Source organism: Arachis hypogaea, chromosome 10, assembly GCF_003086295.3.
Source record: "Arachis hypogaea cultivar Tifrunner chromosome 10, arahy.Tifrunner.gnm2.J5K5, whole genome shotgun sequence".
Classification (NCBI taxonomy): Eukaryota; Viridiplantae; Streptophyta; class Magnoliopsida; order Fabales; family Fabaceae; genus Arachis; species Arachis hypogaea.
Window position 1 is genome coordinate 35422501 of NC_092045.1, and position 16918 is coordinate 35439418.

Sequence of the window (16918 nt, forward strand, 5' to 3'; positions counted from 1 at the left end):
ATTTCATTTGTGGATGATACTTTGGGTTTTTGTGTTATTTTTATAATTTCAGGTGAATTTTGGGCGAATTTGGCAAAGTCTTGTGCAGAGGCAAAGAAAGGATAGCAGATGTTGTCAATCCTGACATCCTTGCATTCCAACGAACATAACTTAAGCTACAGAGTTCCATTTGACGCTGTCTTAACGGTATTAGAAAGCTAGCATCCAGAGTTTTCCAATGATTATAATAGTTAATAATTTATTTCTAGAATGATTGCCAAAATTGCCGCTAAACGCCAAGCTTGGGCATTTAGCGCCCGAGAAGGAGTAGCCCCTAGCGTTGAACGCCCAAAACTGGCATTCAACGCCAGCCAGGGAGTGGAAACCAATGATCACACTTCCCCTATAGGTGTTCAGCACCCAGATTAGTGATGAATGCCAGGAAGCAGCCTAAACGTTCACCAAACTCGGCCCCAAATTGGGCTGCTAGCCTTCCATTGAGCTACTGGACCTCTTTGACACAAGTCAGACTTTTCTTGCTGAGTATAGTCTCACACTTATCTAGGTTCGCCTCAATTCCTCTCTGGGTAAGCATGAAACCCAAGAATTTGCCAGCTTCTACCGTGAAGGTGCACTTTGCAGGGTTAAGTCGCATCCCATGCTTTCTTATGGTGTCAAACACTTTGGTAAGGTCGGATAACAACGATTCCTCGTTTTGTGTTTTTACCAGCACGTCGCCTAGATAAACCTCCATTAGCATTCCGATGTGATTGGCGAAAACTTTTTTCATCAATCTTTGGTATGTAGCCACTACGTTTTTTAGTCCAAATGCATAACTATGTAGCAGTAGTTCGCTCTTGGGGTTAGGAACGAGGTTTTTTCTTGGTCAGGCGGATACATTGGGATTTGGTTGTATCCTAAATAAGTGTCCATGAAGGAAAGGTACTTATATCCAGAAGAAGCGTCCACTAGAGTGTCTATATTTGGGAGCGGATAGGGATCTTTTGAGCAAGCCTTATTGAGGTCGGTGTAGTCAGTACACATCCGCTACTTTCCATTTGACTTCTTTACCAAGACAATATTGGCTAGCCATAATGGGTACTTCACCTCCCTTATGAACCCTGCCTCAAGTAAGGCTTGTACCTGCTCTTCCACAGCTTGGGACCTTTCTGGGCCAAGCTTCCTACACTTCTGTTGCACTGGCCGGGATCCAGGATATACTTCCAGTTTGTGGCATATTAGTCTGGGGTCTATGCCGGGCATGTCTACGGCCTTCCATGCAAAGAGGTTGGAATTATCCTTTAGGAACTGTATCAGTAGCTCCTTGAGGTTTCCTTTTAAGGTTGCTCCTACATTGTTATTTTGCCTTGAGTATCCCCGATCTGAACTTCTTCGGTCTCCCATTCTGGTTGAGGACGAAGCTCTTCGCGAGCTCAGACTCCCCCGAGTTCAATAGTGTTGGTTTCTTTTCCTCCGGGGTTGCCTTTAAGGTTCAGGCTTTCGTTGTAACAGCGTCGCACGAGTTTTTGGTCTCCTTTTATGGTGGCGATCCCTTCTGGGGTTGGGAACTTCATGCACAGATGTGGAATAGAGACCACCACAGCGAGCTGCTTTAGCATTGTCCGACCTATTAAGGCGTTGTAGGTTGAGCTCACGTTGACTACAATGTAGTCTATGCTCATCGTTCTAGACCGTGTTCCATTTCCAAATGTTGTCTAGTGCACGAAATTGTGATCATCAATGGCGCAATCAACATGGTACGCTCAATTGCAATCTCAACTTTTTATCATAACTTCGCACAACTAACCAGCAAGTGCACTTCCGGGCTCAATTGTAAATCTCAGTCAGGCATATTCAAATGGTTATGAATGATTTATGAATAAAGCATAAAATAAAGATAGAGATACTTGTGTAATTCATTGGTGAGAATTTCAAATAAGCGTATGGAGATGCTTTGTCACTTCCGTCTCTCTGCTTTCCTACTGTCTTCATCCAATCCTTCTTACTCCTTTCCATGGCAAGCTGTATGTTGAGCATCACCGTTGTCAATGGCTACAGTCCCGTCCTCTCAGTGAAAATGTTCAGCGCGCTCTGTCACAGCACGGCTATTCAGCTGTCGGTTCTCGATCATGTCGGAATAGAATCTAGTGATTCTTTTGCGTCTGTCACTAACGCCCCACAATCGCGAGTTTGAAGCTCGTCACAGTCATTCAATCCTCAAATCCTACTCAGAATACCACAGACAAGGTTTAGACCTTCCGGATTCTCTTGAATGCCCCCATCAATTCTAGCTTATACCACGAAGATTCCGATTAAGGGATCCAAGAGATATCCACTCAATCTAAGGTAGAACGGAGGTGGTTGTCAGGCACACGTTCATAGGTGAGAATGATGATGAGTGTCACGGATCATCACATTCATCAAGTTGAGGAACAAGTGATATCATAGAACAAGAATAAGATGAATTGAATAGAAGAACAATAGTAATTGCATTAATACTCGAGATACAGCAGAGCTCCACACCTTAATCTATGGTGTGTAGAAATTCCACCGTTGAAAATACATAAGAACGAGGTCTAGGCATGGCCGCTTGGCCAGCCTCCCAAAGAGGGTTCAATCATAAAAACATGATCAAAAGATTAAAGTGATCAAAAGACGAAAATACAATAGTAAAAGGTCCTACTTATAGAGAACTAGTAGCTAGGGTTTACAGAAATGAGTAAATGACATAAAAATCCATTTCCGGGCCCACTTGGTGTGTGCTTGGGCTGAGCATTGAAGCATTTTTGTGTAGAGACTCTTCTTGGAGTTAAACGCCAGCTTTTGTGCCAGTTTGGGCGTTTAACTCCCATTCTTGTGCCAGTTCCGGCGTTTTACGCCAGAATTCTTGAGCTGAATTGGAATGCCTGTTTGGGCCATCAAATCTCGGGAAAAGTATGGACTATTATACATTTCTAGAAAGCCCAGGATGTCTACTTTCCAACGCAGTTGAGATCATGCTGATTGGGTTTCTGTATCTCAAGAAAATCTACTTCGAGTGCAGGGAGGTCAGAATCCAATAGCATCTGCAGTCCTTTTCAGCCTCTGAATCAGATTTTTGGTCAGGTGCCTCAATTTCAGCCAGAAAATACCTGAAATCACAGAAAAACACACAAACTCATAGTAAAGTCCAGAAAAGTGAATTTTAACTAAAAACTAATAAAAATATAATAAAAACTAACGAAAACATACTAAAAATATACTAAAAACAATGCCAAAAAGCGTATAAATTATCCGCTCATCACAACACCAAACTTAAATTGTTGCTTGTCCCCAAGCAACTGGAGATCAAATAAGATAAAAGGAAGAGAATATGCAATGAATTCCAAAAACATCTATGAAGATCAGTATTAATTAGATGAGCGGGGCTTTTAACTTTTTGCCTCTGAACAGTTTTGGCATCTCACTTTATCCTTTGAAATTCAGAATGATGGGCTTCTATAGGAACTCAGAATCTAGATAGTGTTATTGATTCTCCTAGTTAAGTATGATGATTCTTGAACATAGCTACTTTATGAGTCTTGGCTGTGACCGAAAGCACTCTGTCTTCCAGTATTACCACCAGATACATACATGCCATAGACACATAACTGGGTGAACTTTTTCAGATTGTGACTCAGCTTTGCTAGAGTCCCCAATTAGAGGTGTCCAGGGTTCTTAAGCACACTCTTTTTGCCTTGGATCACAACTTTATTTTTTTCTTTTTCCTTTCCCCTTTTTTCGTTTTTTTTGTTTTTTTTGAATTCAACGCTTTTTCTTGCTTCAAGAATCATTTTTATGGTTTTTCAAATCCTCAGTAACATGTCTCCTTTTTCATCATTCTTTCAAGAGCCCACATTCATGAACAATAAATTCAAAAGACATATGCACTGTTCAAGCATACATTCAGAAGTCAAAGTGTTGCCACCACATCAAAATAATTAATCTGTTATAAAATTCAAAATTCATGCAATTCTTCTCTTTTCCAATTAAGAACATTTTTTCATTTAAGAAAGGTGATGGATTCATAGGACATTCATAACTTTAAGGCATAGACACTAAGACACTAATGATCATAAGACACAAATATAGATAAACATAAGCATAAAATTCGAAAAACAGGAAAATAAAGAACAAGGAAATTAAAGAACGGGTCCACCTTAGTGATGGTGGCTTGTTCTTCCTCTTGAAGATCTTATGGAGTGCTTGAGCTCCTCAATGTCTCTTTCTTGCCTTTGTTGCTCCTCTCTCATGATTCTTTGATCTTCTCTAATTTCATGGAGGAGAATGGAATGTTCTTGGTGCTCCACCCTTAGTTGTCCCATGTTGGAACTCAATTCTTCTAGGGAGGTGTTGATTTGCTCCCAATAGTTTTGTGGAGGAAAGTGCATCCCTTGAGGTATTTCAGGGATTTCATGGTGAGTGGGGTCTCTTGTTTGCTCCAACTGAATAACAGAGGTGACAAATGAGATGAGGGAAAGCTAACCTTGCCAAGGTAGAGGACTTGTTTGCCACCTTATAAAGTTCTTGGGATATAACCTCATGAACTTCTACTTCCTCTCCAATCATGATGATATGAATCATGATAGCCCGGTCTATAATAACTTCGGACCGGTTGCTAGTGGGAATGATTGAGCGTTGGATAAACTCCTACCATCCCGTAGCCACGGGCTTGAGGTGATGTGTGGAAAACGATCCAACACAAAACTCACCGGCAAGTGTACCGGGTCGCATCAAGTAATAAAACCTCACGGGAGTGAGGTCGATCCCACAGGGATTGAAGGATTGAGCAATTTTAGTTTAGTGGTTGATTTAGTCAAGCGATTTATGTTTTGGTTGAGTGGGTTGTATTTAACAGAAGCTAACTTGCTTGGAATGTAAAGGGAGAAGGGGAAATTGCAATAAATTAAAGAGCAGGAAAGTAAACTTGCTGAATCGTAAAGGACAAGAAAGTAAATGACTGAAACTTAAAGTGCAAGAAATGTAAATTGCAGTAACTTAAAATGCAAGTAATATAGATTGCTTGAATGTAAAAGGGATTTGAGGACTGGGATTTTAGAATCTAAGCAAAGAGAAATTGAATTGCCACAGTTAATAGAACAGAAATTGAACTAGAAGCAATTAGAACTCAAACAGTAAAGAAATTAAATGCAGCAAAGGTTCACAGAAGAACCAAAAGGAAATTGGGATCTCAGGACTCCAGAGACAAGAAATTGCCCTCCCAGATCCAAGTTCTCAAAGCAATTGACAAGAAATTGAAGAAGAAGCAGTAAAGGGAATGTAAATGAATTCAATTATGCAGAAGAGAAATTAAAGAGCTCTTGAGTGGATATTGAGACAGAATTTCCTCAATTCTTAACACCCAAGACTCAAACAAGAAAAGTAGAATTGCTCGAGCAAGAACGAGGAAGAAGAGAGATCAATTCTCCTCCCCAATTCTCTGAAATCTCGGTCAAGTCTCTCAAAGAAAGGTTGCAAAATTCAAAGCTCCAAAGAAAGTGCAAAATTCAAAAGTCAAGTAAAAAGTCCTAATTACATCAAACTAGCTCCTATTTATACACTTTCTATTCTTGGATCTTGGGATTTGGATGGGCTTTTGATTTGGTAAAGAAATGAATTAAATTAGATTTTTAATTCAATTTTTGGCCCATGAAAGATTGCTTCCAGGAGGCTCCCCTGCCCTTGTGGAGGGCAGTGCAGAAAATGGTGCGTGTTGGTGCTTGCGTGCTTGGTGTGTGATGCTGCAGGATGCTGCCTTGCCGTCGTGGAGGGCAGGGCAGAACTTTTTGGTGCACCAGATTGGTGTCTGTGCGTGCTGCTGGTGCTGCCGAGTGGTGCCTGTGCGTGCTGCTGGTGCTACCGAGCCTTCCCTTGGTGCGCCAGAATGGTGCGCTGGCTGTGCACCACAAAATGCTGCCCTGCCCTCGCAGAGGGCAGGGTAGTGTTTCCAAAAGTGAAGTTCCAAGTTCGAAACTTGGTGGATGCACACGCTACCCATTTCCTTGGCTTTCTTGGCACCATAATGAGGCCTAGTTCCTTGCTTCCTCGTTGTTCCGTGTTCGACTCTTGTGGCTAGCATTGGTAGGCTTTTTCCTTTGATTTATTTTCCGTGAAGGCCCGATACTGCCCTTGTAGAGGGCAGGGCAAGGTTTTGCTCTTCTTTGATCCAAGGCACAATTTTGTGCTCTGCCCTTGTCGTGGGCAGGCAGAGTTTGCCTTTCAAGCCTTGTTTCCTTATGTTGCCCTCCTAGAGGGCAGTGTGCCCTTGTGGAGGGCAATACTTGCTCTCTCCTTTATGCGCCACGCCTTTTTCTCCTTTGGCCACACTTTCTTAGGCCACGCTTTCTCTTTTCTTCTTTTCTTCACCTACAATCAACCAAAATAACCACTCAAAGTATCACTAAATTCACAAGGCTTATAAATCAATTAAAAATCAATTAAATTCAGCTTAAACCTTATGAGTTAACGTTAATTTCATGGTGGTTGTTTGATTTAAAGAAGTTATGCATTTTCATTCCAAATCACTTACTTAGGATGCAAGAAAGTGCATAAAGACTAATAAAACAAGTGAAATTAGCTTGAAAAAGGAGTATATGATGACTTGTCATCACAACACCAAACGTAAATCTTGCTTGTCCCCAAGCAAGCATGAAAATTAACAGCAATTGAAATGAATAAGAAAAGAACACATATCCTTATTAGGCATATAGCAGAACTTGATTTATGGAGTCTTTATGCAGACAATGATAACTCAATTATTGTTGCTGTTACATAATACCCATCTTTCCTCAAAGGCTTGCTAAACTTGCTGTTATAAGACTTACTTTTTAATTACTCCCTTGCTAACTTTTCTTTCTTATAATGCTTAACAAGCTTATTATTCTTTTGGACGTTTAGTGTCTAATGTTGCAGTAATAGCCTTTGGCTTTATTTTTTCTTTTACTCAACATCTTTCCACGACAGACACATGGCTCACTATTTCTTCCTAGGATCATTAATGCCCAGCATCTCTTTGGATAACTAAATGTTCTGTATCTAAGTTGCTCTTTATTGTGGACTTTCAATTGGCCATCCCAAATCAGTTGATCTAAGTGACAGGGTTTTAAAATACCCCTTAGAATTTACTTATCCAAGCATATCTTAGTACAAGAACACCACAGGCATGTGTCCTAGGGTCCAAGCTATTGGTGTCTAGCCTTTATTCTTTGCTTTTCTTGCCACATTGGCTTTTTCTTCTTCCTTTTCTTTCTATTTCATTTTTTTTCAAGGGCTTTTTCTTTATTGATAGGAACCTTTATAACAGCAAGCTAGCTCACACTTCAATGAAAATGATACTATGCAGCAATTATTTCATGAGTTATGCATTTAATCAAACACATACACCACCATTAACTTCCATTCTAACTCATGCAACATTGGATATTTACTTTCTAATTCAAATATTTCTCCTTTATTCAAGCATATGGGAAACAAAACAAAATTTAAAGTTAAGTGATGAATGACGAGCATTATGCAGATTATCATACTTAATCAAACAACTTCACTTACAACTAGATGAACACTTTAGCAAGACATACAAGAATTCCTGAATTAAAACATTTCACAATAACAAGGATTAAGTGTAGATACAACCTTTTGGGTTGCAACTTTTCATTCTTCCTCTTGTTGTACTCCTTTTGAGTTAAGATGCACAATATCTTCAATGGTTGACTACTTTCCTGCATAATTCTCAAAAGTTGCTTGCTTCTCAAGCCCTTAGATGAATGGTTAGTATGCATAAATTGAGTGTGGCTCTTGGTTTTATTTTGGTGTGAGAACACCAAACTTAATTGTTTGCCACTGCTTCTGATGCAACAGTTAACCATATGTGAAACCTTGTGTCCTTGCTAAAGGTTTTGGAATTAAAGCTAGAAAGAAGTTAAACAGTTGAATAATGTGTTTGGTTGCTTGGAGCTAGCATCATGCAAGAGGTGAGAATGTGTTTTTAAATGAGATTTTTGGTGGAACACCAAACTTAGAATCTTTCATTCTCCCTTAAATTGTTTTTGTGTGCAACACCAAACTTAGCTCCTTGCAATGCATACCAATTATTCAACGTTTTTATTGAAAAAGCTATGAAAAGAAAAGTACCTCAGGTTGGGTTGCCTCCCAACAAGTGCTTCTTTATTGTCACTAGCTTGACATCTTACTCTTTGATCATGGGGGCTGAAAATCATAGTGCCTCAGCTTTTCTCCTCTTACTGTGAACTTCCTTCTAGTCTCCTCTTTGATGATCTCTAGGTGTTCAAGTGAAAGGACCCGGTTCACAGTGTAGTATTCAGATAATTGTGGAGACACCTTCATTGGTTGGGTGTTTAACACCTCCCCTGGTGAAAAGCCTTCAGTAGGGATCTTCTTATTTCTCCACCCTCTTGGCCTCTTCTTCTTTTCTTTCTCAAGAGATACTCGCTGCCTTGGTGGTTCTTTATCTGGGATGTTGAATTTCTCATCTGGGGGTTTTCGATCTAGTTCCTCCTTGACTTCTTTAATTTGTTGCACCATCTCTACTGCTTTCAAGCAAGGATTTAGAAGTCTTAGAGTTAACTCATTGACTGCCTCCTTCAAACTTTGATCTCTGGCCTTATCCTTCATAAAATCTTCTTCTTGAGTAGGTTCATGCAGGGTTTTAAAAACATGGAATGCTAGGTGCTCATCATGCACTCTCAGCAACAATTCTCCTTTTTCAACATCTATCAATGCTCTGCCCGTAGCTAGGAAAGGCCTTCCTAGGATGATTTGAGTGTTAGGGTCCTCTTCTATATCTGAGATAACAAAGTCAGCAGGGAGAAAGAATTTTCCCACTTTTATCAACACATTCTCCACAACTCCCAGTGCTTGCTTAATGGATTTGTCAGCCATTTGGAGAATTATTCGTGTGGACTTCAGCTCAGAAATTTGAAGTTTCCTCATTAGAGACAAAGGCATCAAGTTTATGCTTGCACCGAGGTCACAAAATGACTTCTCAATTGTTATGTTTCCTATGGTGCAAGGTATGTAAAAACTCCCAAGATCATCTTTTTTCTCTGGCAACTCTCTTTGGAGGATAGCACTACATTCCTTTGTTATCTCAACAATCTGTCCTTCCTTCAGGGATCTTTTCTTTGTGAGTACTTCTTTCATAAATTTGGCATATAGTGGCATATGTTCAAGTACTTCCAAGAAAGGAATATTGATGCTGAGCGTCTTGAATATGTCCAGAAATTTTGAGTATTGCTTATCCTCATTTTCTTTTTTAAACCTCTGAGGGTACGGAAGTTTGGGGACACAAGGATTCACTTCTTCCCTCTTCTTTTGTAGTTGTGATTCAATGATGTTCTTGTCTCCCTTTGAAATTTGTGCATTTTTGGTTTCTTGATCCTCTTTACTTTTCCCTTCTGTCTCTTCTTGTGGAACTTCTCTGTTATGTTTGTCCTGATTGATGGCTTCCTTCTTCATAGTCTTCTCACTTCCCACTGTGATTACTTTGCACTCCTCCCATTTTGTGGCTTTTCCTTTGTCCCTTGGGTGTTCTTCAGTGACATTGGGGAAGGCATTTGCTCTCTTCTCATCCATTTCTGAAATTTGCTTAGCCATTTGCCCCATGTGTTTCTCAAGGTTTCTGATTGAGGTTTCTTGGTTTTTGAATGCCAGGGTCTGATCTTTCCTTGCAGCTTCCTGATCTTGTCTTGCCATCTTTTGATTTTTCATGAGTTTCTCCATCATTTTCTCTAGACTTGAGATTCTTTGAGAGTCTGAATTTGGTTGTGGTTGTGTGAAATGAGATGGTTGTTGTTGGAAGTTGTTTGAATTAATTGTGGGGGTACTTTGTGGGTGGGATGTGGATGTGGAAACGTTATTCTGGTGGTTTTGTGAGTTATTATGGGGTTGGTGCTATGTGTTTTGTGAATTTTTGAATTGGTTAGTATTATTGGATGAATGGTTATGGTTGCTTGTGTTGCTGAGGCTGCCAGAGTTGAAGTCCCTTTGTCCTTGATTCTGATGCTCACCCCACCTTGAATTAGAATAAGTCTTCCAGGGTGTCTTGTGTGCATTACCATGAAAATTTTGTTGAAATGAACTTGAAGTATTGTTCATGCATTGTACCTGCTCAGGGCTTTGTTGCTCAAAATTGAATGTCCCAAAACTTTCTTCAGATTGATTCCACCCATGTGAGGTTTGAGATTGGCATTGTGTGTTTACTGCAACACCTTACAATCCATCAATTTTCTTGGCCATCATTTCTATTTGTTGCTGAAGCTGTTGATGCATCTGTTTGTTTTGTGCCAAGAGAACGTCAACACCTTCAAGCTCCAGCACATCCCTTCTCTGGGCTGGTTGGCGTTGTCTTTGATGAGCAAAGAAATATTGATTGTTTGCCACCATCTCTATGAGGTTTTGGGCTTCCTCTGCTGTCTTCATTAACTGCAATGAGCCTCCTGCTGAATGATCTAATGCTTCTTGAGCTTTCTGGGTCAACCCTTCATAGAAGTTTTGGAGTCTATCCCACTCACTAAACATTTCTAGGGGACATTTCCTGATTAAGGCCTTGTATCTCTCCCAGGCATCATACAGTGACTCTCCATCCATTTGAATGAATGTTTGCACCTCTGTTTTCAGCTTGATAATCCTTTGAGGAGGATAGAACTTGGCTAGGAATTTGCTCACTAAGTCTTCCCAATTATTGATGCTTTCTTTGGGAAATGTCTCTAGCCATTGAGTGGCCTTATCCTTCAGAGAGAATGGAAACAGCAGTAGCTTGTAGATGTCTGGATGCACACCACTTGTTTTGACAGTTTCACAAATCCTGAGGAAGATGGATAAGTGTTGGTTTGGATCTTCAAGTGGACTTCCTCCATAGGAGCAATTATTTTGCACCAGAGTGATAAGTTGAGGCTTCAACTCAAAATTATTTGCATGAACGTTGGGAGTGAGTATGCTACTCCCACAGTTTCTTGCATTGGGGATAGTGTAAGAGGCCAACACCCTTCTTGCAGGCTGGGTATTGTTGCTCACTCCCTCTTCACGCACCTCAGCCTCCATGACTTGCAAGAATCACAAACAAACCAAATGAAACATGCACATTCTAATGCTAGAATGTGGTTAGAGGGTTAGGTGACACAATGTGTCAAACTGTTAACGTGCTTAGTTAAAAAGAAAAAAAATGCTTAATCTAGACCACCACCTTACTTAATCATTGTCAATCTATTTCAATCCTCAGCAACGGCGCCAAAAACTTGATGTGTGGAAAACGATCCAACACAAAACTCACCGGCAAGTGTACCGGGTCGCATCAAGTAATAAAAACTCACGGGAGTGAGGTCGATCCCACAGGGATTGAAGGATTGAGCAATTTTAGTTTAGTGGTTGATTTAGTCAAGCGATTTAAGTTTTGGTTGAGTGGGTTGTATTTAACAGAAGCTAAATTGCTTGGAATGTAAAGGGAGAAGGGGAAATTGCAATAAATTAAAGAGCAGGAAAGTAAACTTGCTGAATCGTAAAGGACAAGAAAGTAAATGACTGAAACTTAAAGTGCAAAAAATGTAAATTGCAGTAACTTAAAATGCAAGTAATATAGATTGCTTGAATGTAAAAGGGATTTGAGGACTGGGATTTCAGAATCTAAGCAAAGAGAAATTGAATTGCCACAGTTAATAGAACAGAAATTGAACTAGAAGCAATTAGAACTCAAACAGTAAAGAAATTAAATGCAGCAAAGGTTCACAGAAGAACCAAAAGGAAATTGGGATCACAGGACTCCAGAGACTAGGAAGCAAAGCCTAGATCTCAATTGCCCTCCCAGATCCAAGTTCTCAAAGCAATTGACAAGAAATTGAAGAAGAAGTAGTAAAGGGAATGTAAATGAATTCAATTATGCAGAAGAGAAATTAAAGAGCTCTTGAGTGGAGATTGAGACAGAATTTCCTCAATTCTTAACACCCAAGACTCAAACAAGAAAAGTAGAATTGCTCGAGCAAGAACGAGGAAGAAGAGAGATCAATTCTCCTCCCCAATTCTCTGAAATCTCGGTCAAGTCTCTCAAAGAAAAGTTGCAAAATTCAAAGCTCCAAAGAAAGGGCAAAATTCAAAGGTCAAGTAAAAAGTCCTAATTACATCAAACTAGCTCCTATTTATACACTTTCTATTCTTGGATCTTGGGATTTGGATGGGCTTTTGATTTGGTGAAGAAATGAATTAAATTGGATTTTTAATTCAATTTTTGGCCCATGAAAGATTGCTTCCAGGAGGCTGCCCTGCCCTTGTGGAGGGCAGGGCAGAAAATGGTGCGTGTTGGTGCTTGCGTGCTTGGTGTGTGATGCTGCAGGATGCTGCCCTGCCCTCGCGGATGGCAGGGCAGAACTTTTTGGTGCACCAGATTGGTGCCTGTGCGTGCTGCTGGTGCTGCTGAGTGGTGCCTCTACGTGCTGCTGGTGCTGCCGAGCCTTCCCTTGGTGCGCCAGAATGGTGCGCTGGCTGTGCACCACAAAATGCTGCCCTGCCCTCGCGGAGGGCATGGCAGTGTTTCCAAAAGTGAAGTTCCAAGTTTGAAACTTGGTGGATGCACACGCTACCCATTTTCCTTGGCTTTCTTGGCACCATAATGAGGCCTAGTTCCTTGCTTCCTCGTTGTTCCGTGTTCGACTCTTGTGGCTAGCATTGGTAGACTTTTTCCTTTGATTTATTTTCCGTGAAGGCCCGATACTGCCCTTGTAGAGAGCAGGGCAAGGTTTTGCTCTTCTTTGATCCAAGGCACAATTTTGTGCTCTACCCTTGTCGTGGGCTGGGCAGAGTTTGTCTTTCAAGCCTTGTTTCCTTATGTTGCCCTCCTAGAGGGCAGTGTGCCCTTGTGGAGGGCAATACTTGCTCTCTCCTTTATGCGCCACGCCTTTTTCTCCTTTGGCCACACTTTCTTAGGCCACGCTTTCTCTTTTCTTCTTTTCTTCACCTACAATCAACCAAAATAACCACTCAAAGTATCACTAAATTCACAAGGCTTATAAATCAATTAAAAATCAATTAAATTCAGCTTAAACCTTATGAGTTAACGTTAATTTCATGGTGGTTGTTTGATTTAAAGAAGTTATGCATTTTCATTCCAAATCACTTACTTAGGATGCGAGAAAGTGCATAAAGACTAATAAAACAAGTGAAATTAGCTTGAAAAAGGCGTATATGATGACTTGTCATCAGTCATGCCTTCTCAGTTGAACCGGCTTCCCTCTTGAATCTCTCTTCCATTGAGCGCCCTCTTCACAAATGTCTATGAGGACTTGGTCCAACCTTTGATCAAAGTTGACCCTTCTAGTGTAGGGGTGTTCATCTCCTTGCATCATGGGCAAGTTGAATGCCAACCTTACATTTTCCGGACTAAACTCTAAGCATTTCTCCCGAACCATTGTAAGCCAATTCTTTGGGTCCGGGTTCACACTTTGATCATGGTTCTTGGTGATCCATGCATTGGCATAGAACTCTTGAACCATTAAGATTCCGACTTGTTGAATGGGGTTAGTAAGAACTTCCTAACCTCTTCTTCGGATCTCATGTCGGATCTCCGGATATTCACTCTTTTTGAGTTTGAAAGGGACCTCGGGGATCACTTTCTTCATGGCCACAACTTCATAGAAGTGGTCTTGATGCACCCTTGAGATGAATCTCTCCATCTCCTATGACTCGGAGGTGGAAGCTTTTGCCTTCCCTTTCCTCTTTCTAGAGGTTTCTCCGGCCTTAGATGCCATAAATGGTTATGGAAAAACAAAAAGCAATGCTTTTACCACACCAAACTTAGAAGGTTTGCACGTCCTCAAGCAAAAGAAGAAAGAAGAGAGTAGAAGAAAAAGAAATAGAGGAGATGGAGGTGGCTTTGTGGTTCGGCCAAGGGGGAAAAGTAGTGTTTAGGTTGTGTGAAAATGAAGGAGTGAAGAAGGGTTTATATAGGGGTGGGGAGAGGGGTAGGGTTCGGTCATGGATGGGTGGGTTTGGGAGGGAAAGTGGTTTGAATTTGAATGGTGAGGTAGGTGGCATTTTATGAAGGGTGGATGTGAGTGGTGAAGAGAATAGTGGGATATGATAGGTGAGGGGTTTTGGGGGAAGAGGTGTTGAGGTTATTGGTGAATGGGTGAAGAAGAAAGAAAGTGGTGGGGTAGGTGGGGATCCTGTGGGGTCCACAGATCCTGAGGTGTCGAGGAAAATTCATCCCTGCACCAAGCGGCGAGCAAAAATGCTCTTTATGCCAATTCTGGTGTTAAACGCCGGGCTGGTGCCCATTTCTGGTGTTTAACACCAGCTTCTTGCCCTTTCCTGGTGTTTAACGCCAGTCTGGTGACCCTTTCTGGCGTTAAACGCCCAGAATGGTGCCAGACTGGGCGTTAAACGCCCATTTACTGCCCTTACTGGCATTTAAACGCTAGCAAGTTTTTCCTCCAGGGTGTGCTATTTTTCTTTCTGTTTTTTATGTTGTTTTTGCTTTTTTAATTGATTTATTGACTTCCCATGATCATCAACCAACAGAAAACATAAAATAACAAAGGAAATATAGATAAATATATCATTGGGTTGCCTCCCAACAAGCGCTTCTTTAATGTCAGTAGCTTGACAGTGGGCTCTCATGGAGCCTCACAGATACTCAGAGCAATGTTGGAACCTCCCAACACCAAACTTAGAGTTTGAATGTGGGGGTTTAACACCAAACTTAGAATTTGGTTGTGGCCTCCCAACACCAATCTTAGAGTTTGACTGTGGGGGCTCTGTTTGACTCTGTTTTGAGAGAAGCTCTTCATGCTTCCTCTCCATGGTTACAAAGGGATATCCTTGAGCCTTAAACACAAGGGATTCTTCATTCACTTGAATGATCAATTCTCCTCTGTCAACATCAATCACAGCCTTTGTTGTGGCTAGGAAGGGTCTGCCAAGGTTGATGGATTCATCCATGCACTTCCCAGTCTCTAGAACTATGAAATTAGCAGGGATGTAATGGTCTTCAACTTTTACCAGAACATCCTCTACAAGTCCATAAGCTTGTTTTCTTGAATTGTCTGCCATCTCTAGTGAGATTCTTGCAGCTTGTACCTCAAAGATCCCTAGCTTCTCGATTATAGAGAGAGGCATAAGGTTTATGCTTGACCCTAGGTCACACAGAGCCTTCTTGAAGGTCATGGTGCCTATTGTACAAGGTATTGAGAACTTCCCAGGGTCCTGTCTCTTTTGAGGTAGTTTCTGCCTAGATAGGTCATCCAATTCTTTGGTGAGCAAAGGGGGTTCATCCTCCCAAGTCTCATCAGAGCTCATGAATGGCAGAAGTAAATCCAATGGAATCTCAATGGTCTCAGTGTGAGCCTCAGATTCCCATGGTTCCTCATTAGGGAACTCATTGGAAGCCAGTGGACGTCCATTGAGGCCTTCCTCAGTGGCGCTCACTGCCTCTTTCTCCTCTCCAAGTTCGGCCATGTTGATGGCCTTACACTCTCTTTTGGATTCTCTTCTGTATTGCTTGGAAGAGTACTAGGAGGGAGTTCAGTAACTTTCTTACTCAGCTGACCCACTTATGCCTCTAAGTTTCTAATGGAGGACCTTGTTTCAGTCATGAAACTTTGAGTGGTTTTGATTAGATCAGAGACCATGGTTGCTAAGTCAGAGTGGCTCTGCTTAGGACTCTCTGTCTGTTGCTGAGAAGATGATGGAAAAGGCTTGGCATTGCTAAACCTGTTTCTTCCACCATTATTGTTATTGAAACCTTGTTGAGGTCTCTGTTGATCCTTCCATGAGAGATTTGGATGATTTCTCCATGAAGGATTATAGGTGTTTCCATAAGGTTCTCCCATGTAATTCACCTCTTCCATTGAAGGGTTCTCATGATCATAAGCTTCTTCCTTAGATGAAGCATCCTTAGTACTGCCTGGTGCAGCTTGCATTCCAGACAGATTTTGAGAAATCATATTGACTTGCTGAGTCAATATTTTGTTCTGAGTCAATATGGCATTCAGAGTATCAATCTCAAGAACTCCTTTCTTCTGATTCATCCCATTGTTCACAGGATTCCTTTCAGAAGTGTACATGAATTGGTTATTTGCAACCATTTCAATGAGTTCTTGAGCTTCTGCAGGCGTCTTCTTTAGATGAAGAGATCCTCCAGCAGAGCTATCCAATGACATCTTGGACAGTTCAGACAGACCATCATAGAAGATACCTATGATGCTCCACTCAGAAAGCATGTCAGAAGGACACTTCCTGATCAATTGTTTGTATCTTTCCCAAGCTTCATAGAGGGATTCACCTTCCTTCTGTCTGAAGGTTTGGACTTCCACTCTAAGCTTACTCAATTTTTGAGGTGGAAAGAACTTTGCCAAGAAGGCATTGACTAGCTTTTCCCAAGAGTTCAGGCTTTCTTTAGATTGTGAGTCCAACCATATTCTAGCTCTGTCTCTTACAGCAAAAGGGAATAGCATAACTCTGTAGACCTCAGGGTCAACCCCATTGGTCTTGACAGTGTCACAGATTTGCAAGAACTCAGCTAAAAACTGATGAGGATCTTCCAATGGAAGTCCATAAAACTTGCAATTCTGTTGCATTAGAGAAACTAATTGAGGCTTAAGCTCAAAGTTGTTTGCTCCAATGGCAGGGATAGAGATGCTTCTCCCATAGAAGTCGGGAGTAGGTGCAGTAAAGTCACCCGGCACCTTCCTTGCATTGTTGGCATTGTTGTTGTTTTCCGCTGCCATATCTTCTTCTTTGAAGATTTCTGTTAGGTCCTCTACAGAGAGTTGTGCTTTAGCTTCTCTTAGCTTTCGCTTCAAGGTCCTTTCAGGTTCAGGGTCAGCCTCAACAAGAATGCTTTTGTCTTTGCTCCTGCTCATATGAAAGAGAAGAGAACAAGAAAATATGGAATCCTCTACGTCACAGTATAGAGATT

At 41.2% G+C, this 16918-nt stretch overlaps 1 non-coding gene across 1 annotated transcript; it reads left to right on the plus strand.

Annotated features, from left to right (window-relative positions):
- The first annotated feature begins 16214 nt into the window (after window positions 1-16214).
- On the plus strand, window positions 16215-16322 carry LOC112718757 (small nucleolar RNA R71). Its single transcript, XR_003161083.1, has one exon. It is a non-coding gene; the product is annotated as a small nucleolar RNA R71 (small nucleolar RNA).
- Window positions 16323-16918: the final 596 nt, after the last annotated feature.